Here is a 24,140-nt window from a genome sequence, read left to right on the forward strand (position 1 = left end):
TGGAGGCTGTGGTAATTAAAGAGAAATTGGAAGGCTGGCGAAGGAGAGACTGGACTTGCTTTCTATTTGCAATTCCTGTCAAAAGATAACAACTCCAAAATAGCTTCAATGTCTTTTGGCATATTTAGCACCAGCTGTGCCACATCCCTCCAGTGCTACCAGGACTAGTCAATGGGTACTCCCTTATTAGCATAAAAACCAGCCATACAGCACCTCCCTCAGAGATCTAGGCATTAATTATATGAGGACTCTTCCTCTAAGCAATGAAGTTTTATCATTTAGTTCTCTGCCCTGCCCCAGCCCAGCCCAGCAGGTGTTAGCTATTTCCTTCAGCATCCCTGTTGCCTTTTCAGTTTTTCAATATCCAGGTGACTAATTCCTTGAATTCAATCCCTCTGTCTGAAATACCTAGCATGGTTTCTGATTTCCTGCCTGGACTTTGACTGGTAGATTTTAACCAGGTAGACTTAAAATATCTGGTTAAGGAGATAGTACTTACTCATGCAGAAAAAATTCAGAAATATAACATTTGAAATGAACAGCTCTGATAAAATTTGCTCCTGGGGTTCAAAAAGGCAACCAATCACTTACTATGGGTTGATCAAACACAGGCATCGTGTTTTTAAATTAAATTTTTGGATTTAATCTTCAACATCGTGATCAAAGTACTATTAGTTCTCATTCTATAGATGAGAAACATTGGTTCCGAGAAGCTAAACATATGTTCACATACATACAGCTAAGAAGGTAGCAGAGCTGGAATTCATATGTAGGTCTGTGTAACTCTAATGCATCCTTTCCATTATTCCATGTTAGCTCAGAAGGGGTGAAATTTGAAGTGAATCTTGAAGAATAGGCTTCAAATAGAATGGTCAGAAGAGGGGACTTTAATGGGACTGATAGCTAACAAAAGCATGAGATTGGAAAAATCCAAGTGTGCCTGGGGGTAAAAAATAAACCTGTGTAAAAGTTTGTGATGGAAGCTATCACACTGAGCAGAGAAAGTAGGTTGGGGCCAGATTAAGAAGGACCTTGGGTGGCACATGAGGAATTTAGAAACCATATATTTTTAATCAGGGGTTAGAGAAGTGAAATGGCAAAAGTGAAAAGCTATGTGATATTGTTGATTAATGGACTTCATCACTGATATCTGTCAAGCCACTGTTGTTATCGAAGGCTTTTAAAATAACCAACAAATAAAAACAAAACAAGAGAAAAACCTTTATGGATTAACCATCAAAACAAGTGATTAGAAAAGGAATTTTAACTTTGCATGAATTTCAGGGTTAGCAGAAAACAAACATCAAGCAAAAAAAAAAAAAAGCTTTTAGAGAAAGAAACCGTGGTTTTTATCAGAGGGAAAATAAAAGAGTATTGATACTTATTTATCCTTTGCTGTGAGATAAATCAAAGTCCTAAATTAATCTACATGGCTATGAGAAATGTTAAGTACTTTTTATAGAAAGGTATTATTATTTGACTAATACATTTTTAGAGGATAAAATGAAAAAATATTAAAATGACAGGTCAACAACCCTAAATTGAGAGATACCAATAAAGTGGGCCACCTATCAGCCTGTCAGTGGACTATTATGTTCTGTTACAAACCTCTTCTTGAAGCAATTGGATTCAGACACATTATAGGTTAGATAGAGTTTTGTGGGCTAGCCTGCAAATTCAACTGTCATTTATAACTTGGTTTCCATGGCAAAATGCCTTTGCAAGTTCTAAACAGCAGACTTTCAAATTAACTTTTGGAATAAAACTCACTTGCAACTTAGGGACTGCCTGTGCTTTGAATGTAGATTGTCTATTATAACAGGGCTTTAACTCTATGGAATATCAGAGGATTTCAAATTAGCATCTTTCTTTCAAAATCCAGTACCTTCTTTGGGAAAAGGAGATTTAACAAAGCAACCCACCTGGTGTGAAGAAAGGCAAATCCAATGACTTTTTTCCATTAATGGCCTGATTATATGGAAGCAAACATTTTGTCTATAAGAAGAGTAAAGAATTAAAGAAAAAACCTGAGTATTTATATAATGGAAGACAGTATTTGTTATCTTTTTTCATAGTTTGTCTCTACAATGCAAAGGTAACTCAAAGAAAAGAACTGCTTCCATTAACCTTTAAATGCCTGCTTAAACTATTCTTAATGATGACCTTTGTATGCTGTAGGTGAAAATTTTCTAGACTAGATTTGTAAGGATTATTGCAGTAATTTTCCATCGAACAGTACGCAAAAAGATGTAGACAAAGACCTATAAATGAAACTTGGTGTTAAAAATTGTTTCTTTTCAAGAGGATGAAATATTTGTTGTTCATATATAAAACATTTGATTGGATTTCCAGTTAATTTTACTCTTTCAAGTAATTTCTTTTTTCCTCTTTAGAAAGAGAATAATTGAAATAGATACAGCAAAATAAGAAATATTTCTCTATCAACTTGTGCTTTATTGAAGACTTCTTTAAGCTTATTAAATTCATAGCTGATAGGTTTGGGACTCTATATATGACAAAAAGTTCTGGTTTTCCATCAGTTAGGTAAGCTAGTGAATGCTGGCATTCTTAATGATGGCTCACTTGTTATTTTACCCTTGGAATTTTTGTTTGTTTGCTTCTTTTATAAACCAGACTTCTTCCTGGTCTATTTATCACATAGGTGGTAGGGATCATACCATTTATAGTGAGATCCTAGAAACATTTTTTTCTATTAGATACCCTAGTATCTTTAGAAGTCTTAGCCTGACAGTTTGAAAATTGTTATCTTTATTTAGAGTTTACCTGGTCCTTTATTTTTACCTATTGCTTTTCAAATACTTCATTTTGTATTTTTCATAATGACACCTGAAAGCCAGCAGCCTGGGAGTCAAAAACTTTGGATGCTAGTTTACTCTTTCAACAAGTACTTCCTGAGGACCTTTTGTGTAGTGCATTCATAGCCATTCAGTTCTACAAGTGTTTTAATTTCTATTATGATTTTCTCTATGATCCACAGAGTTATTCAGGAGTACTTTTTAGTTCTTTCCAAACATTTTATTCTGGAATTCTAATCTTTTTTACCCTGGGCAGAGAACATGTTTTATACATTAGCTGTTCTTTGAAGTTGTTGAACTCTCTTTGGTGATGTAATATGTGGTCATTAAAAAAAAAAAAAGTGCATTTGAAAAGAATGTATATTTTCTATTTGATGCAAAAGTCTATTCATATCAACTGGCTCAAACTTGTTAGTTTCGTTGTTCAACTCTTGAATATTCTTATTAGTCATTTTGAGTTTCAGCTCTCAGTTAAAAATCTCCCATGGAGATTGTCAGTTTGTCCATGTCTCCTAATAATTTAGTAAGATATTGCTTTATATATTTTGGAGCTATGCTTTTATGGACATATATGTTGAAGATTGCTACATTTTCTTGGTGGATCATTCTTTCTTCTTATTATTCAATATCTCTCTTTATATTATTAATACCTTTTGCCTTAAATTCTATTTTGGCTCATTTTATTTTTGCTATCAAATGTTTTTCTATTTCTCTGATTTAGCATATATCATTTTTCTGTCCCTTTATCTTTCTGTGAAGTTATATTTCACATGTGTCTCGTATAAGAATCCAGAGGCTGTATCTTCTATACATTCTGATTATCTCTACCATTTTATAGGTGAGTATAATCTACTTATATTTATTGTGATTACTCATCTATTTAGACATATTTCTACACTCTTAGTTGTATTTTCTTTTTATCATATTTTTCTTTGCTTTCTCCCTCCTTTCTGCTCTCTAATGGGTTAAACAAAGTTTTCCATGTGCCCCATAATTTGCTCTGCTGGCTTGGAAATTACAGATTATTTTTCTGTTCTTTTAATGGGCTTATTTACTTATTTCTATTTCTATCCTCTTGCTGAGCACAATTCCAATTTTGGCATACTTCACTCTTTAGTATATATAACTCCCCTGCTTTCTCAATGCTCCCGTTTTGTTACTGTATTCGTTACTTCTGAAGTTTTAATATATTTCTTAATTGAACATAAAAATATATTTATATATTAATTTATACTCAGTTATTCATATTTACTAACATATTTTTAGCTATTTCTATTCTCCTTGTTGTTTCTCTTATCCTACACTTTCCCTCTAGGTTCACTTTTCTTCATGTGGAATGAAGCATGTACTTTAATAGCTCTTTTAGTGAAGGTCTGTGAAAATTTTGGACTGGATCAAGTGGTTCCTAACCATATCGGAACCAGATACATCTTTTTGTAATTTGTATTTTGTAATGCCTTCTTTACTTCATGAAATAAAATATATAGATAATATAACAACAATACATACAATATTTAAGCAATCAGTATATCATAACTGCTATATAATGCATTAGTAAAAGAAAAGTGAGTTATCAAAAATAATGTACTTTTTGACATGTAAATAAATGTTTGAATATGACCACACTAGAAAACATGATGGAAAGGGCAGACAGCAGAAGCAAGAAGAACTACAATCCTGCAGCCTGTAGAACAAAAACCACATTCACAGAAAGATAGACAAGATGAAAAGGCAGAGGGCTATGTACCAGAGGAAGGAACAAAATAAAACCCCAGAAAAACAACTATATGAAGTGAAGATAGGCAACCTCCCAGAAAAAGAATTCAGAATAATGATAGTGAAGATGATCCAGGACCTCGGAAAAAGAATAGAGGCAAAGATCGAGAAGATGCAAGAAATGTTTAACAAAGACCTAGAAGAATTAAAGAACAAACAAACAGAGATGAAAAATACAATAACCGAAAGGAAAACTACACTAGAATAAATCAACAGCAGAATAACTGAGGCAGAAGAACTGATAAGTGACCTGGAAGAATGGTGGAATTCAGTGCTGTGGAACAGAATAAAGAAAAAAGAATGAAAAGAAATGAAGACAGCCGAAGAGACCTCTGGGATAACATTAAACGCAACAACATTTGCATTATAGGGGTCCCAGAAGGAGAAGACAGAAAGAAAGAAAGAGAAAGAAAGAATATTTGAAGAGATTAAGGTTGAAAACTTCCCTAACATGGGAAAGGAAATAGACACCCAAGTCCAGGAAGCGCAGTGAATCCCATACAGGATAAACCCAAGGAGAAACACGCTGAGACACATAGTAATCAAATTGGCAAAAATTAAAGGCAAAGAAAAAATATTGAAAGCAGCAAGGGAAAAATGACAAATAACATACAAGGGAACTCCCATAAGGTTAACAGCTGATTTCTCAGCAGAAACTCTACAAGCCAGAAGGGAGTGGCATGATATACTTAAAGTGACGAAAGGGAAGAACCTACAACCAAGATTACTCTACCCGGCAAGGGTCTCATTCAGATTTGATGGAGAAATCAAAAGCTTTACAGACAACAAAAGCTAAGAGAATTCAGCACCACCAAACTACCTCTACAACAAATGGTAAAGGAACTTCTCTAAGTGGGAAACACAAGAGGAGAAAAGGGCCTACAAAACCAAACCCAAAACAATTAAGAAAATGGTAATAGGAACATACATATTGATAATTACCTTAAACGTGAATGGATTAAATGCTCCAACCGAAAGACACAGGCTTGCTGAATGGATACAAAAACAAGACCCATCTATATGCTGTCTACAAGAGACCCACTTCAGACCTAGGGACACATACTGACTGAAAGTGAGGGGATGGAAAAAGATATTCCATGCAAATGGAAATCAAAAGAAAGCTGGAGTAGCAATACTCATATCAGACAAAATCGACCTTAAAATAAAGAATGTTACAAGAGACAAGGAAGGACACTACATAATGATCAAGGGATCAATCCAAGAAGAAGATATAACAATTAAAAATATATATGCACCCAACATAGGAGCACCTCAATACATAAGGCAACTGCTAACAGCTATAAAAGAGGATATCGACAGTAACACAATAATAGTGGGGGACTTTAACACCTCACTTACACCAATGGACAGATCATCCAAAATAAAAATAAATAGGGAAACAGATGCTTTAAATGACACAATAGACCAGATAGATTTAATTGATATTTATAGGACATTCCAACCAGAAACTGCAGGTTACACTTTCTTCTCAAGTGTGCACGGAACATTCTCCAAGATAGATCACATCTTGTGTCACAAATCAAGCCTCAGTAAATTTAAGAAAATTGAAATCATATCAAGCATCTTTTCTGAACCACAATGCTATGAGATTAGAAATGAATTACAGGGAAAACAATGTAAAAAACACAAACACATGGAGGCTAAACAATACGTTACTAAATAACCAAGAGATCACTGAAGAAATCAAAGAGGAAATCAAAAAACACCTAGAAGTCTTCCCTGGTGGCACAGTTGTTGAGAGTCCGCTTGCCGATACAGCGGACACGGGTTCGTGCCCTGGTCCGGGAGGATCCCACATGCCGTGGAGCGGCTGGGCCCGTGAGCCATGACCACTGAGCCTGCGCGTCCAGAGCCTGTGCTCCGCAATGGGAGAGGCCACAACAGTGAGAGGCCTGCGTACCGCAAACAAAACAAAACAAAAAAAAAAACACCTAGAGACAAATGACAATGAAAACACGACAATCCAAAACCTATGGGATGCAGCAAAAGCTGTTCTAAGAGGGACGTTTATAGCTATACAAGCCTACCTCAAGAAACAAGAAAAATATCAAATAAACAATCTAACCTTACACCTAAAGGAACTAGAGAAAGAAGAACAAACAAAACCAAAAGTTAGCAGAAGGAAAGAAATCATAAAGATCAGAGCAGAAATAAATGAAATAGAAACAAAGAAAACAATAGCAAAGATCAATAAAACTAAAACCTGGTTCTTTGAGAAGATAAACAAAATTGATAAACCATTAGCCAGACTCATCAAGAAAAAGAGGGAGAGGACTCAAATCAATAAAATTAGAAATGGAAAAAGAGAAGTTACAACAGACACTGCAGAAATACAAAGCATCCTAAGAGACTACTACAAGCAACTCTATGCCAATAAAATTGACAACCTGGAACAAATGGACAAATCATTAGAAAGGTATAACCTTCAAAGACTGAACCAGGAAGAAACAGAAAATATGAACAGACCAATCACAAGTAATGAAATTGAAACTGTGATTAAAAATCTTCCAACATGGGGCTTCCCTGGTGGCACAGTGGTTGAGAGTCCCAGCTGACATGGGTTCATGCTCCAGTCCAGGAGATCCCACATGCTGTGGAGTGGCTGGGCCCGTGAGCCATAGCCACTGAGCCTGTGCTTCCAGAGCCTGTGCTCTGCAACGGGAGAGGCCACAGCGGTGAGAGGCCCGTGTACCGCAAAAAAAAAAAAAAAAAAAAAAAAAAATCTTCCATCAAACAAAAGTCTAGGACCAGATGGCTTCACAGGTGAATTCTATCAAACAGTTAGAGAAGAGCTAACACCCACCCTTCTCAAACTCTTCCAAAAAATTGCAGAGGAGGGAACACTCCCAAACTCATTCTATGAGGCCACCATTACCCTGATACCAAAACCAGACAAAGATACTACAAAAAAAGAAAATTACAGAGCAATATCACTGATGAATATAGATGCAAAAATCCTCAACAAAATGCTAGCAAATAGAATCCAACAACATATTAAAAGGATCATACAACATGATCAAGTGGCATTTATCCCAGGGATGCAAGGATACTTTAGTATATGCAAATCAATCAATGTGATACACCATATTAACAAATTGAAGAATAAAAACCATATGATCATCTCAATAGATGCAGAAAAAGGTTTTGACAAAATACAACACACATTTATGATAAAAACTCTCCAGAAAGTGAGCATAGAGGGAACCTACCTCAACTTAATAAAGGCCATATATGACAAACCCACAGCAAACATCATTCTCAATGGTGAAAAACTGAAAGCATTTCCTCTAAGATCAGGAACAAGACAAGGATATCCACTCTCACCACTACTTTTCAACATAGTTTTGGAGGTCCTAGCCTCAGCAATCAGAGAAAAAAAAGAAATAAAAGGAAAACAAATTGGAACAGAAGAAGTAAAACTGTCACTGTTTGCAAATGACATGATATTATACATAGAGAATCCTAAAAATGCCACCAGAAAACTATTAGAGCTAATCAATGAATTTGGTAAAGTTGCAGGATACAAAATTAATGCACAGAAATCTCTTGCATTCCTATACACTAATGATGAAAAATCTGAAAGATAAATTAAGGCAACGCTCCCATTTACCACTGCAATAAAAAGAATAAAATACCTAGGAATAAACCTACCTAGGGAGACAAAAGACCTGTATGCAGAAAACTATAAGACACTGATGAAAGAAATTAAAGATGATACCAGATGTAGAGATATACCATGTGCTTGGATTGGAAGAATCAATATTGTGAAAATGACTATACTACCCAAAGCAATCTACAGATTCAATGCAATCCTTATCAAATTACCAATGGCATTTTTTACTGAACTAGAACAAAAAATCTTAAAATTTGTATGGAGACACAAAAGACCCCGAATAGCCAAAGCAGTCTTGAGGGAAAAAAACAGAGCTGGAGGAATCAGACTCCCTGACTTCAGACTATAGTACAAAACTACAGTAATCAAGACAATATGGTACTGGTACAAAAACAGAAACATAGATCAATGCAACAAGATAGAAAGCCCAGAGATAAACCCATGCACCTATGGTCAACTAGTCTATGACAAAGGAGCCCAGGATATACAATAGAGAAAACACAGTCTCTTCAATAAGTTGTGCTGAGAAAACTGGACAGCTACATGTAAAAGAATGAAATTAGAACACTCCCTAACACCATACACAAAAATTAACTCAATATGGATTTGAGACCTAAATGTAAGACCAGACACTATAAAACTCTTAGAGGAAAACATAGGAAGAACACTCTTTGACATAAATCACAGCAAGATCTTTTTTGATTCACCTCCTAGAGTAATGGAAATAAAAACAAAAATAAACAAGTGGGACCTAATGAAACTTCAAAGCTTTTGCACAGCAAAGGAAACCATAAACAAGACTAAAAGACAACCCTCAGAATGGGAGAAAATATTTGCAAACGAATCAACGGACAAAGGATTAATCTCCAAAATATATAAACAGCTCATGTAGCTCAATACTAAAGAAACAAACAACCCAATCCAAAAATGGGCAGAAGGCCTAAATAGACATTTTTCCAAAGAAGAAGCACATGAAAAGCTGCCAAGGAGCACATGAAAAGCTGTGCAACATCACCAATTATTAGAGAAGTGCAAATCAAAAGTACAGTGAGGTATCACCTCACACCAGTTAGAATGGGCATCATCAGAAAATCTACAAACAACAAATGCTGGAGAGGGTGTGGAGAAAAGGGAACCTTCTTGCACTCTTGTTGGGAATGTAAATTGATACAGGCACTATTTAGAACAGAATGGAGGTTCGTTAAAAAACTAAAAATAGAATTACCATATGACCCAGCAATCCCACTACTGGGCATATACCCAGAGAAAACCATAATTCAAAAAGACACAGGCACCTCAATGTTCATTGCAGCACTATTTACAATAGCCATGTCATGGAAGCAACCTAAATGCCCATCGACAGATGAATGGATAAAGAAGTTGTGGTACATATATTCAATGGAATATAACTCAGCCATAAAAAGGAACAAAATTGAGTCATTTGTTGAGACATGGATGGATCCAGAGACTGTCATACAGAGTGAAATAAGTCAGAAAGAGAAAAACAAATATCATATATTAAAGCATGTACGTGGAACCTAGAAAAATGGTACAGATGAACCAGTTTGCAGGGCAGAAGTTAAGACACAGATGTAGAGAACAAACAAATGGACACCAAGGGGAGAAAGCCACGGTGGGGTGGGGATGGTGGTGTGCTGAATTGGGCGATTGGGATTGATATGTATACACTGATGTGTGTAAAATTTATGACTAATAAGAACCTGCTGTATAAAAAAATTAATAAAATAAAATTCAAAATTTAAATTAAAAAAAAAACTTCTAGGGCCAGAGCAGCCCCCTTGTCTGGACACTGCTGGAGACACACCAACTGTTACTCATCCTCTGACTCTCCTTTTCCTACCCTCCATGCAAAGATAATGTCCTTGAGAGACACTTGAGAAACACCCTTGCTCAAAAAAAAAAAGAAAACACTGTGGAGTAGTCATATGCTTACATATACTTATAGTGTTTAAGTTTGGATTTAAGAGAAGGAAAGCAATATTTAACTCAATATTATCAGTATTTTAATTTTACATTTTATCATTTATCTTATTTACTGCCTATTTTATATTTTACTTTATATTTGACTTTAAATAAAGAGGCTAAATATATATACACACCCACACATGCACATCCATGCATAGGATCATATGATTATAATAGCTACAAGGTATAGATGTATTGTTATTCAGACTCAGATTCCTTCAATGGCCTTGCTATTGGTGACATAATTTTCCAAAATGGTGAAAAATCCTTAGTAAAGTTTTAAACAAAACAAATTACAATTGTCTCTCTCTCAATTTGCATCATAGTTGTTTTCCTGGACAATATGGCATGCATTATTTTTGTGTTCCTATGTAAAATGGAGATAAATTTTAGGTTCAGACGATTATAGAGAGGATTTTCACCTACATGTATATATGGTAGGACATTAAAGAGTCATTAAGGACAGCACAGCGTTTTGTTATACGGGACTTTCTCAGCACACTGCTGGCCATCTAGCACCCCTGGCCCTCCTGCCCTCTAATGGCCAATAGCATCCCCCCAATTATTGTGATAACTCAAATTGCCCCCTCACATTTCTCACATGCACCATAGGGGGCATTACTGCCCCATTTGAGGCCAACTCAACTAGATAATCTCCTAGATAGGGGTACTTTCTTTTTTTTTTAACATCTTTATTGGAGTATAATTGCTTTACAATGGTGTGTTAGTTTCTGCTTTATAACAAAGTGAATCAGCTATACATATACATATATCCCCATATCTCTTCTGTCTTGCGTCTCCCTCCCACCCTTCCTATCCCACCCCTCTAGGTGGTCACAAAGCACCGAGCTGATCTCCCTGTGCTATGTGGCTGCTTCCCACCAGCTATCTATTTTACATTTGGTAATGTATATATGTCCATGCCACTATCTCAGAGACCCATGTGATTTCGGGAGATCCATGAACGTGGAAGGAAAAAAAATGCTTTCATGCTTGATATGACATATATGTTGCTTTGTCAAAGACTACCGTTAATGCTCTATTCAAGCCGAGCAACAATAACCTTCACATTGGTATTTCTCTCTTTATATAATTTATATACATTTGCTTGTTATATAGTGCATTAAGAAAAACACATAATAGTAGTGCAAATTTACTTCCTTTTTTCAATATGTTGATAAATATATTTCAACATAATTGGTTTACTTTGTTTTATGTGTTTAATTTTATGTATTTAAAGACATTATTTTTAGAAATGAGGGCCATAACTTCATTAGATTACCAAAGGGGTCTTTCACACAAAAAGTGGATAAAATCAGACCCAGGGCTTCAACATCTTTGTATTGTTTTGCCTACATTGGCTCCATGGCATCAGTTCAGAGCTAAGATCTCAGTGAGGGAGTGTCCAAGAGTAGTGTCCGAGAAGGAGTCAAAAATCAACATAACTCAGAAATGTAGTTAGACTGTACAAGACAGGAATACAAGAAGGTATTGATAGGGTGATAGTCTCTTTGACCCAGTTTCTCTTCCATCAAGCTAAACCTGGGGTTCTCAAACTTTGTTGTGCCTAAGAATTCTGGAGAGTACATTCAAAAACACTGATTTAGTTGAATCAGAATCACTGGGGTTGGAGTATCATACTTGTGATGCATGTGATGCATAGACCAAACTACGAGCGACCTGGGCTCTTGTACAATATTTTAAAGGGGGCTAGTTGGCATCTGATATACATTGCATTTCACCACTCCATTGCCCTAAAAAGTCCTTCCCTTTTTTCATCCCCCTGGTATACTTTTACTTAGCTGTTAAGTGTAGAGTGCAGGTAGACTCTACCTTTATTCCTTTCCAAAGCTCTCCCACAGCTCCTATATGCCTTTATGTATTTCTCAGGGCAATAGGGATTTTTTATATTAAATTATTTATTTAAACATCCATGTCACTGGGCTAAAATCCTTGAGGGCAGGAAAATATTTCTGTCCATCATGGGTTTTTTCCCTCTCGCATCTTAGATATTTAACTTGAATTGAAAAATGAAGAAATTCTCTTTTCATTGAGAATTCTCATACAAGTTTATTCTAAAATCAATCTCATATATTTGGACTTCTCTATCTATATAAAAGTTTTATTCATTTTATCTTTTTCTCTCTTAGATCAAGTTTCCTGGGAATATGTCCATATACATTCACCTACGTACGTTAAAAATACCACATATTAGTTATTGTGGCAGGGATAGTTGCCTTCCTAATGTGAGAATTCCTCTTCTTACACGTAAGCCATCAAAACAAAACAAAAACTCATATTTCCCAGTCTTCCTTGCAGAAAAGGGCAATCATCTTTTCAATTCTGAGATGGGAATAGAAATTATTGAGTAGGACCTCCAGGAAAACCCTTAAAAGGAGGACAGATTTAGCTGTTTTGAACATTTTTGCCCTTTTCCCTTCAATCTTCACTTTCTTCCAGCAGGAACATGGACACACAGTTGGGAGGTTAAGTGGCTATCTTGGAACCCAAAGTGATGAACAGAGTAGGATGGCTGAATGGAAGGATATAGGAGCTTAGATACCGATTGCATCATGGAGCTGCGGACCAGCCCTCAATTTTCTACTTCTAGATTTCTTGCAGGTAGAGAAACGCCTAATTGATTCAAGCTACTCTTCCCTTTCTCTCTTTTTTTCCTCCCTCCCTTCCTTCCTTCCCTCCTTCCTTCCTTCCTTCCTCCCTTCTTCTCTCCCTTCCTTCCTTCTTTACTTTCCCCACCCTCTCTCTTTTGGGTTTCTGCAGTAGAATGCAAACATTTGACTGATGATTACCTAGCCTCATCAATGAGTAAGGTTACATTCCTATTAACCTATGGTAGTGCAGCAGAAAACTAACTAAAAAAACTTGTTATTGCTTGGTTGTTTATTTGACCACTATAGAGATCAAACATATATTCTATCTGCCCTCTCCATGACTAAGTTATAAAGTGGCATTTATAAAATCAATGTTGTGTTTATAAAAGTCATATATGTCTGTGTATATATAAAAAATATATATACTGATACATACACACAGCTACTTATAAACATGTTTACCATGGCCCCCAATAATTGATAGTGGTGGAATTTTAGATTATTTTTACTTAATTTCTTATAATTTTTTTTTTTTTTTTTTTTTTTTTTTGCGGTACATGGGCCTCTCACTGTTGTGGCCTCTCCCGTTGCAGAGCACAGGCTCTGGATGCGCAGGCTCAGCGGCCATGGCTCACGGGCCTAGCCTCTCCGCAGCATGTGGGATCTTCCCGGACCGGGGCATGAACCCGTGTCCCCTGCATCGGCAGGTGGACTCTCAACCACTGCGCCACCAGGGAAGCCCTCTTATAATTTTATATTTAAAATCTTACATGACTGTGAATGTGTGATCTTTATAATACCAAAAACAATAACACAACTTTAAAAAAAAAAGTGAAGTATAATAGTAACAACATTCTTATTATTAAAAAGAAAACATTTTTCCTAAGAATATTATTTAATTAAACAACAATTTTGGGGGAGGTGGTGAAGCAAAGGACAAGCTTTTAAGTCAACAGAAAGGATTTGGGCTCTTGTACTCTCTGGGAGCCCTGAGCTGCCACTTAAAGTCTGACTGGACCACTATGATGGAAAGGCCACTTACAGGTGCATGTCCTACTTGAGCCCAGCCTTCCAGCCATTGCCACGAAGGCACCAGGCAGTAATTGCAGCCATCTTGGACCCTGTCAACTCCATATGGAACAGAAGAATCACCCAGCTTATCTCTGGCCTACAACATCATGATATATAATAAAATGATTTTTGTTAGACAAAAAAGATCTTGAATCTCTTTCTCCTTTCTTTGGATAGTGGTCCTACCTACCCTGGTATCCACTTTTTTTTTTTAAACTAATTAATTAATTAATTTTTATTTTTGGCTGTGCTGGGTCTTCGTTGCTGCTCACTGGCCTTCTCTCGCTGCAGTGAGCGGGGGCTACTCTTTGTTGTGGTGTGCAGGCTTTCTCATGGTTGCAGGGCATGGGCTCTAGGCGTGCGGGCTTCAGTAGTTGTGGCACATAGACTCAGTAGTTGTGGCTTGTGGGCTCCAGAGCAAGGCTCAGTAGTTGTGGTGCACAGGCTTAGTTGCTCCGCAGCATGTGGGATCTTCCTGGACCAGGGATTGAACCCATGTCCGCTGTATTGGCGGACAGATTCTTAACCACTGTGCCACCAGGGAAGTCCCATGGTATCCACTTCTAAGGCTAGAGCCTTACTGTCTAAGGGTGGCTCTCCTACATGGTGTCTGGGGCCTGCTTGGGACTGAGGGGATTGTGCCAGGGTTACTCTTTGTCCTGTCCCACCTATTTTACAAGCAGCCATCTTAAAATCTTTCTATTGTTAAACACAGGAAGCTACAAAATGATCAGTATGTTTGAGAAGAAGAAAGGGGACATTGACTAAAGTAGACAGGATTTAGAGTAGTTCTAAAAACATGTGCTAAAATACACAGTCAACACCGTGAAAATCACCAGGGCTACTGCACTGCAGCTTCTTAGGATTTTATGTTAACAGAACCCCCTGCAGTTACACAGCAGCAGTGGTTTGGGAGGCACTCTGGGAAAATATAATGAAACGTAAGGGATACAGCCGTGTTAGGCAGGGTTCTCCAGAGAAACAGAACCGAAGGGATATATGTGGATGTGTAGATACAGGAGGAGATTTATTATAGGAATTGGCTCCCATGGTTAAGGAGGTCCAGAAGTCCCATGATCTGTGTCTGCAAGCTGGAGAACCAGGAAAGCCTGCGTGTAATTCAGGTCTAGTCTGAAGGCCTGAGAACCTGGAGAACTGAGGGCGCAAGTCTTTGTCTGAATCAGAAGGCTTCTGAACAAGGAGCACCAGATGTGTGGTGGCAGGAGAAAATAGGTGTGCCAGCTCTCGCAAAGAGAGAACAAATTTGCCCTTCCTCTCCCTTTTTGTTCTTTTCAGGCCCTCCATGGATTGGATGATGCCTACCCACATGGGAGAGAGTGATCTTCCTTACTCGGTCTGCTGAATCAAATGATAATCTCTTCCAGAAACACCTTCACAGACACACCCAGAAACAATTTTTTATTTTTGTAACATTAGGCGTCACAACAACCTTCCCTCAAAGCATTTATAACCTAGCTGAAGAGGGCAAATATATTCAGACAGCAAGCTAACCAATAAGATTTCTGTCTTACATACAACATATGTATAATAAGTGCCATAGGATTTCAGGGATGGGAGACCAGCACTGTAGGCCAGCATGACCTAGAAAGCGCCTGGAAAGGGTGTTATCCTGTTGGCCCTTGAAGGTAGGCAGGAAGTCTTACAGGCACACTACAGGGGAAAAAAATGCCTTCCCTATTCCAAAGGAGTTCATTGAACTAGAAATTCTTTACTTAATAAAACTTAAGTAAAAACTTTTACCCTTAAATTTTTTTTCCTACACCATAATTTATATTGTGTTTCTCTTAGCAGTGAAATTCACATTATATGAAGTATTATATATGAAGTACTGTAGTTAGCTTCTCAATGGAGAAAGCTGGTCTATGTAGTTTAGATAAGGCTTAAGTATATAGTATGAAAAATAAATCCTTAAATTCACTTGATCTAGAATCTGTTGTAAAATATCATATTTATAAACAAAAAAAGAGAAATCTGAGACCTTTAAAGGTTTTTATTTTCTAAGTACTTACTCAAATCTTTCTTTCATATATTAGTATTATTTATTATACTTAAAATGTTAAAAATTAGATGAGTCCAACTCAGGGAACAAGAAGCCAGCTTCTCAGGCTTTTCTTGGCTTAAATACCTTCTTCAGCTCCTAGCCCAAAGCTGTTTACATGAGTACATCATATTCTCAGTACTTAATTGCTGAATGAATAACTACATGAATAAAGAACAAGGAAGATTCAGAGGGGAAAAAATGAGCAAAACCTGGTTAACACATTCTAGTAAATATTTTGGCTGCTGAAATTGAAACCAAACCATCTTGTTTAAGAATAGATGACTCAGGGGCTGCCCTGGTGGCGCAGTGGTTGAGAGTCCGCCTGCTGGTGCAGGGGACACGGGTTTGTGCCCCGGTCCGGGAGGATCCCACATGCCACGGAGTGGCTGCGCCCGTGAGCCATGGCCGCTGGGCCTGCGCGTCTGGAGCCTTTGCTCCGCAGCGGGAGAGGCCACAACAGTGAGAGGCCCACATACCTCAAAAAAAAAAAAAAGAAAAAGAAAAAAAAAGAATAGATGACTCAAAATTACAAACAAAAATATCAAGTTGCTAGATTTAAATGTACATTGCTCTTTCTCATTATAGATTCATTGTATTCTCTAGTTATGCTAGAACCACTTTCAGGCTTAAACTTCCAATATTTCATTGTGACTCACTGCATTCTTTAAAAACAAAGAAATGACAAAGGTCCTGAGGCCACCCATCACAACATATAAAGTGAATTAGCAATTCACTGAGCTGTTTTTTTTCCTTGCTCGCATTTTCTAAGTGTTTTTTGCAATAAGCATAGGTTCCTTTTGTAATAAGGAAAAAAGAATACTAAACTTCATTGAAAAATATAGTAGGTTTGAAAGGATATAAAAGGGTTCAGGATTTTAACCAGTCACTATGATTTTATGGTATGGGGTGATTGTAGATCAATTATTTTCTTCGTATTTTCCACTCTCACAGCACTTTAACATGTGTCATTCAGCAGTTTAGCTAGGTTGGAGGTAAGAGGCTCTCTTGGCCTGCTTGGAACAGATTCCAGCAGGTAGTTCCTGTATTTAAAACTCTTTGAAGAAGAAAGGTATTATTTGAGTATTAAGCATTATTATGAACATCCTGCCTTTTAAAAGCTCAAAGGGAAAGACAAAAGGACCTGTCCTCATTAGTATTTCCAATTAAACTGGGAAGGATAAATTATTTCCAAACCATCTAATCTTTCCTACATGTCCCCACCACCTCCGCCTCTACATTTCAGTCAAATCTACAGATGGGGAGAGACATGAATCCAACCTTTAATTTTCCTCTTAGCTCTAATAAACACATTTATTATAGGGTTTCCCTGCATGTTTGTTTGTACGCACAGTCTTAGAGGAGTCCGTTTGCTTCTGCTAATGAGGTTTAACAACGCTCTCATGAGCAGTACTACTTGCTCCCCCCTTCCCCCGCCCCAGTCGAGTGGGTAATACAGGAACATGTGGCTGTTTAGTTTGGGGTCTCATAACGCATTCTGCCAAGTCCTTTAACAGTGATATGGAGGTGTACATTTGTCTGGGTATAATAATCATTCCTAAAGAGCCATCAAATATACTTCCAGAGATTAGTTACTGGGAAGTTTTTACCCTTTTTCAGGGAATTAACAATAGTCTTAATACAATTGCCAGTTAAATTAATTGAATGATCAGACCCTTTGCATGAAGTCAATTTTTTTGACTTGGATGCTTGATGCTTACCCAGCCATCCCTCATAGCTGTCAACCTCCTGAGTTATAACTCCAAAGTCATCCAGCTTTAAACTGGCCAAAGAGCTCAGGATTTGATATAAATGATATTTTGAGGGGTCCAAATTGAATTTCAAAATGATGTTAAGGAATCCCAAATAACAACTTGCATATCTGTCACAAGTACAATGATTCAAAAAAGGGTATGTCTAAACAGATTAGAGACTCAATAGAGAACATCATAAATTTAGACCAGATAATTAGAGGATATAATTTTTAGCCCACTGGGATGTGTTTTGAATTCAACACCAGTTATTTTTGGTAGAAGGTTGAGTCTGAATATTTCAAATGAAAGGGCATCATGTTAAATTACCTGTTCTAAAATGAGGACCTTTTGTTCTCTTCATGAGATTCCCTTTTAGAAGTACAGTGTGATAAATTAAAATTTAGACTGTGTACCAAACTGAAAGTACAAAATCCCATCTTTAATTACTTGAGAAATCAAGGTTTGCAAAATCATCGTTCCTCAGAGGGCTGTTTTGCTTCCATGTGTGTAAATGTATTGACTCCATAAAGACCAAACTTCTTGCCCCATTACAAGGGTAAATAGTTTCAGTTAAAAAATATAATTTCTCTCTGAATGTATGAATTTAAAAGCCTAAACTCATTGTATGCTAGTAGTCTGGCAGCTGTAACAGCAGCCTCAAATGAAGAGTTCACTGCATCCCTCAAGAAGGACCATCAAGAACCTGATGGCATCATTTAGGTTATCTAGGGGGTCCCTTGCACCATGTTACTGTCACCAGGGAGCTCTATTAAGGTGATGGAGACGGTCATCATGAGTCACAGACTATAAATGTATAAGGAAATAGTATCAGCATCCACTCTGTTAGTGTGGGAAGCCTAGTTTTAAAAATAACTTGGGAGTTAAGGGTGACCTAATATATACTAACAGATACTCCGTCAGTCTTGCCCTCATACTTTGGTCCTCCCTCCGATTCTCTCTTCAGGAATAACATTCCCATCCCCCAGTTGCTGGGCATATTGGGTGCTGTCAGCCCACACTGTTTCTCACTGGAACTGCCACAGGGAACTGCCTTTACCAAGGAATTACTCCCACTAAGTGGCAGCTTGTGGCCAGTGACTGGATGATATGGGGATAAAAGGACCAGCTCCCATGCCTCAATATGGGACAACACGTGGCCCCAAAGCCCCTTAAAGGATTGACTGAGGCCTCAACTGCAATAACTTTGCAGGTCAGCTCCTCTGCTTTCAACTTCGGTCTTCACTCCCTTATAGGTATATCTCCTGAGAGCGCTCTCCAAGTGAAGTTTTTGCAATCAACACCTCATCTATCCCTCTTTTCAGGGAAGCCAATTTAACACACAGATCGTCAACATGGGCTGACCAGTTGTGTTGGCAGAACATGTGGCTACTTAGATTGACCTTCTGGTCAAAAATATTACTACGACCAAGCTGTTCAGTCTGGTGTTCAATATTACCATGGTCAAACCATTTCTGTGAATTAGTCCTGAAAGCATACGATGTGTAGGAAAGTTTCGTAGCAGAAAACAAGACCCTAAGTGGAAGACAGTCTAATGTATAGGTAAGATTGGATGAGCTACAGGAAAAGGAGAGGTAGAAAAGATCTTATGCAGTCTGCTTGGGAGAAGAAGTTCATAATGGGGTTCTCTGTGTCAGCTGGTGCTGTATCTGTGACTGAGGGAGGAATGAGGAACATCACAGGAGGACAGTGGATACCTGGAGTCAGAGGCCCTGAAAAGGAAAGCAGTGGAAGGGAGCAACTTCATAATTCTGGCTTTAAGATGACTCTAAAATGAAGCTACTCTAGACCACTACTGCCCACACCTCCTTTTCCCACTCATTTTAGTGCTAAATCTTTTGTCTTATGTCACTTAAATGTTTAATGGGAGTATGCATTTCCTCATACTTTTTTTCTTTTTTTGTTTTCGGCCGTGCCACACGGCATGTGAAACTTCCCCTCTGGGAACCCATGCCTTCTGCATTGGAAACTGGGAGTCTTAACCACTGGACCACCTGGGAAGTCCTCCTCAAACTTGTTTTGAACACCTTATGGTACCAACACAGAACTAGGCACATAATAGGGGTTTAATAAGTACCTGTTGAATAAATGAATGACTAGATAAATGTAAGACGGAAAGATTATCAAGTTAGAAACAAAGACTTGTGATCCAAAGGTCCTAAATCTATGGTTTCAGAAACTTTTAAAATGTGGGATTTAACACAATGATTTTCGATAGGAAGCAATGGATAGACATAGTTTTATGCTGACTGAATCCAAACAATATTTTTAAGTTGGCAATTTTAATCGCACATTGCTAATAATATAAATATCTTGTCATAGGAGATAATAGATTCCTGCAATTTCAGTACATGCCACAGCTCAGTGAGAGCAAAGAGATCTACTGAAAGGTTACATGCTTTATGTAAACTCTGAGCCGTAAATGACTTCCTTTTGTTCAGGTAGTTCCAGACGCCCCCTCCTCCCAACCAACACAAGGTTCTGCCTTATAAGAGAACAAAGGTGTGGACTGCAGAGCACTTCTGTGTCTGGAGTCTGACCTGGCTGTAAAATGACTCCATTTCCAGACAACATGACTAGGCTCCTGTTTCTCTTGGACAAAGTCTTGATACATTCCTTTCTTCCCCTTAATCCCACTGACCAAAATATTCAGGTGAAAACATTTCTAGGAATAGTTTGAAATGAGGATAATGACCACTTCCTTTTACCACACTCCACTTTTCCAGGAAAGATAATTTCTTTAATTGATGCTTATTAAGAACACTCCACAGTTACTTCTCCCTCCAGATCAAATATCGAACTAAAAATATTAAAATCAGTTTGCATGTATTCATAAAGTAAAAACCTGTGGGCTAACCCCTCTAGCATAGAATTATTTAAAACAGACAGAAATGTGAATGAGTGTAAAAGTGAACCAAATAATGGTCTCTTTAAAAGGTTAAAGCATTTATGTTTGAAGTGACTCCTTGAGTTTGTAGTCACAACCCTTCAGGTGGTCTGCAAGGACATTATTCATTTGAAATGGGACAAGCTATTTTTAAAAGGCATATTTAAAATCACATTCAATACATAGAATCTATGTTGAAAAATTATGAATCATTTATAACAGTAAGAGCTTAATTATCTAGAAACATCAGTTAACCCGAAATGCATTTGTTACACTCTGTAGTTGGGTAAGACAGACAACTTAACAGAAAATGCTGGTGACGATAGTGACTTAATATCAAAGCAACTTCCAGAGAAAATGTTTTTCTTCAGGAAAGAGTGAGCCCTCTTTGGCCCATGAAAAATATATGATTGAATTCCCCAAAGTTTTAACCCATTGAGCATGACAAATAATTTTGGCCAAGAAAAATCTCAATAAGCCTCCCATGAAATATTTCTTTTTTAAAACAAAATAGCTTTCTGATGAACTCACCATGTAATTCAAGTCACTACATGGATTAATGTTTTGCCTGGAATTAGGAAATATGAGTCAATTACCCTTTGGAGGACATATTTTAAAGACAGTTTTAGTTTCAAGGACTTATACGAAGTCTTTTTTTTTTTTTCTTCTGAAGATAATCAGGCACCAGAAAAGTTTAAGTAAAATAAACAAGTAAACAAGTAGAATGAAGTAAAACAAAATGAAAGTATCATTAGCGTTACTGGAGGAGAGTGGAGACAATGCATTCGAATAATTGAACTATAAGTTGAATTATTCTGTCTAAACTGCAAGGGCATTTTCCATTTGACCAGAAATATTAAAATTCAGGCCGTATATGAGGCTCAATAACTGAAATTGTGCTCATGTTACATTGTCCGTAACCAGCTCTATTTCTCAAACCAACACAAAGTGAACGTAACAAAAGGTTTATAGATTTATGTGATTCTTGACAGATTTCTCCACAAGGTAAGTAATATGACAATAACCAGTAAATGTCTAATTGTACCTGAATTCTTTTGCTCCTTGAACAAGAAATTGAACAAAATATTGAACTGAGAAACCCAGATCTGTAGTTTGAGAAGGGAAGCTGGTCTAAGTTTTTGACAGAATGTTCAACAAACTGATCCATTTGAATTTGGAGGAGAATAGAGAATTTCCCCTTTGAAGAACAGAAAGACCACATTTGCATCCTTCTATATGGATCATACCTGTGAAGGTAACTGAGGTGAACAGGTAAGTAAGTACTACAGTTCATTAATTAGAACAGGCTTTGAATGGTTCTGAGAGACAAAAGTCTTTAGCTATGTGTACCATGTAATTTTAAAATTTTAATCAAATAAGCAATTAAATGGCTCTATTCTAAAATCAAACTCATTATTTGCCAAAAAAAATCTCAATTCTTACTTATGTGATTGCTCAGAGTGTATGTTATTTTAATGACAAGTAGATGAAGTTACTTCCCTTCATTATGATCTATAAAATGCCTTCCACTACTTATGAGTCATTACCTGGGAATAATTTTCTTCTCTGTGTGGCTCTCTACCTTTTCTATCTTTAATCTAATTGTGCTGGCCAGCTGCTGTGATCTGTTGCGTCGTGGGGATGGAAAGAATAATTGAGGTCTGAACTGAAACCAGTTTTTCCATTAGGCAGAAACAAGGGTGCCACAATGACTTCTGGGTCAGATTATTAAACACAATGGTGGTTACCCAAGGACGTTTATGCTTAAACTCTTCCATGGCCAGTGTCACTCACAGGGTCGGTGTGTTATGAATCTTTCTTTTTGAAGCCATCCCCCAAATAACAATATCTCCAAATCTGTGTCATTAATTGCTTCTAATGGCCAGAACCAGGACCTCCCACACTGACTTATTACAGATCTTAGCAGACGATAATGAGATTCAAACCTCATTAGCATGGTCCATGGGCTGTATCCTGTACTGGAAGCTGGGAGCTTCAATTGTCTCTTTCAATTCCCATTTTGCATGCACCTTTGCTATCTTGACTTCCAACAGGCATTATAAATGAAGAAATAGGTCTGCAAAGCTTATGTTTGAGGACAAAGAGGGAAGCATCTCTCTCAAGGCAAGCAAAAGGAAACTTCAAAACAAGAGCCACTGAACTCATATACTTACAAATTTCTGATGGAACTGGAGAGCTCCTCATTTCAAGACAATGTGTGTACGGTACTGCAAAACCAACAATAAAGGATTCAATTACATTTCCTGTATTCTGTTTACTCAGGAAGAAAATCACACATACCTAAAATCCCAAGTTTTATCTTCTCCCAAACCTGCTCTTTTCCCCATAATCCTGACTCAGATAATGACACCAGCATTCCATAGTACCCAAGTCATCGCCTCTAGTATTGGTCTCTGAGTTGTGTTGATTCTACCATCAAAGCATCTTTTGAATCCATTCGCTGTTTTCTACCCTCACTGCCATTGAGAAGGTTCGAGCCTTCATCCTCTCTGTCCTGGACCGCTGCACAGACTCAAGATTTCCTAACTGGCCCCATTTACCTCCAATGCATCCCTCTTCAGGCCATCTGTCCTCTACTCAGATTTGTCTTTTCAAGACGCAAATATGATTGTGTCCCTTCCCTCTTTTAGAACGTTCGTTGGCTCCTCATTGATGATGTAGCCCTTCATTTGATCTTCTATCTTCATTTCCCACCTCTTCCCATACTATGCCCTTTGTACTTCTCTGCCCTTCCACGTACCCCTCTATCTGTCTGCCACGCCTTTCACCTTGTTTGCCCTGTTTTAAGACGCTCTTCCAATATGACATCCTCTAGTTCTTTTGCTGTTTTCTCTAAGCAGAGCAGGTTGTACTTTTCTCTGTGCTTGCAGGTTACTTTGTATGTATTTCTAATTTAACTAATCATTTTACCTTCCAATTATTTGATTATGTTTTGTTTTTCTCTTCTACGTACTAAGCTACTAAAGAGTAGGGGCTATCTTATTTATTGCTGTATCTCCAGGCTTACTTAGCACATTGACTGATCTAGAGGTGCCACTCAATATATGTTTGATGAATGAAGAAACAAGAGTTGATACGTTCCTGCTATTTATTTATTAAGTTTGTATGGTATAGGGGACCATCAGCAATGTGCTGATCATGCATGATATTGATAGCAATAACATAACCAGAATTTTATTACTATACTTTGTTTGTTTGTTTTTTGTTTGTTTTCTTGTTTTTTTTCTTGCGGTACGCGGGCCTCTCACTGTTGTGGCCTCTCCCGTTGCGGAGCATAGGCTCCGGACGCCACAGGCTCAGCGGCCATGGCTCACGGGCCCAGCTGCTCTGCGGCATGTGGGATCTTCCCGGACCGGGGCACGAACCCGCGTCCCCTGCATCGGTAGGCGGACTCCCAACCACTGCGCCACCAGGGAAGGCCTATTACTATACTTTGTACTCCACAGAGGAAAGCCACGGATATGCATCTAATTTGCTTGAATTCTGGAGATGAAGTAGCATAATAC

At 37.6% G+C, this 24,140-nt stretch overlaps 1 pseudogene across 1 annotated transcript in view; it reads right to left on the bottom strand.

Annotated features, from left to right (window-relative positions):
* Nucleotides 1-1,922: 1,922 nt before the first annotated feature.
* The window catches only part of LOC307176919 (calcium-responsive transactivator-like), an 85,408-nt pseudogene continuing 63,190 nt past the window's right edge, over nt 1,923-24,140 (bottom strand). The window contains exons 4-5 of the transcript XR_013831793.1: nt 22,788-22,841; nt 1,923-1,995 (exon numbers count right to left, since the gene is read on the bottom strand). The product of XR_013831793.1 is annotated as a calcium-responsive transactivator-like (transcript). The remainder of the gene's footprint in view (nt 1,996-22,787; nt 22,842-24,140) is intronic.

The sequence above is a fragment of the Stenella coeruleoalba genome, assembly GCF_951394435.1.
Source record: "Stenella coeruleoalba genome assembly, chromosome: 18".
NCBI classification, from domain to species: domain Eukaryota; kingdom Metazoa; phylum Chordata; class Mammalia; order Artiodactyla; family Delphinidae; genus Stenella; species Stenella coeruleoalba.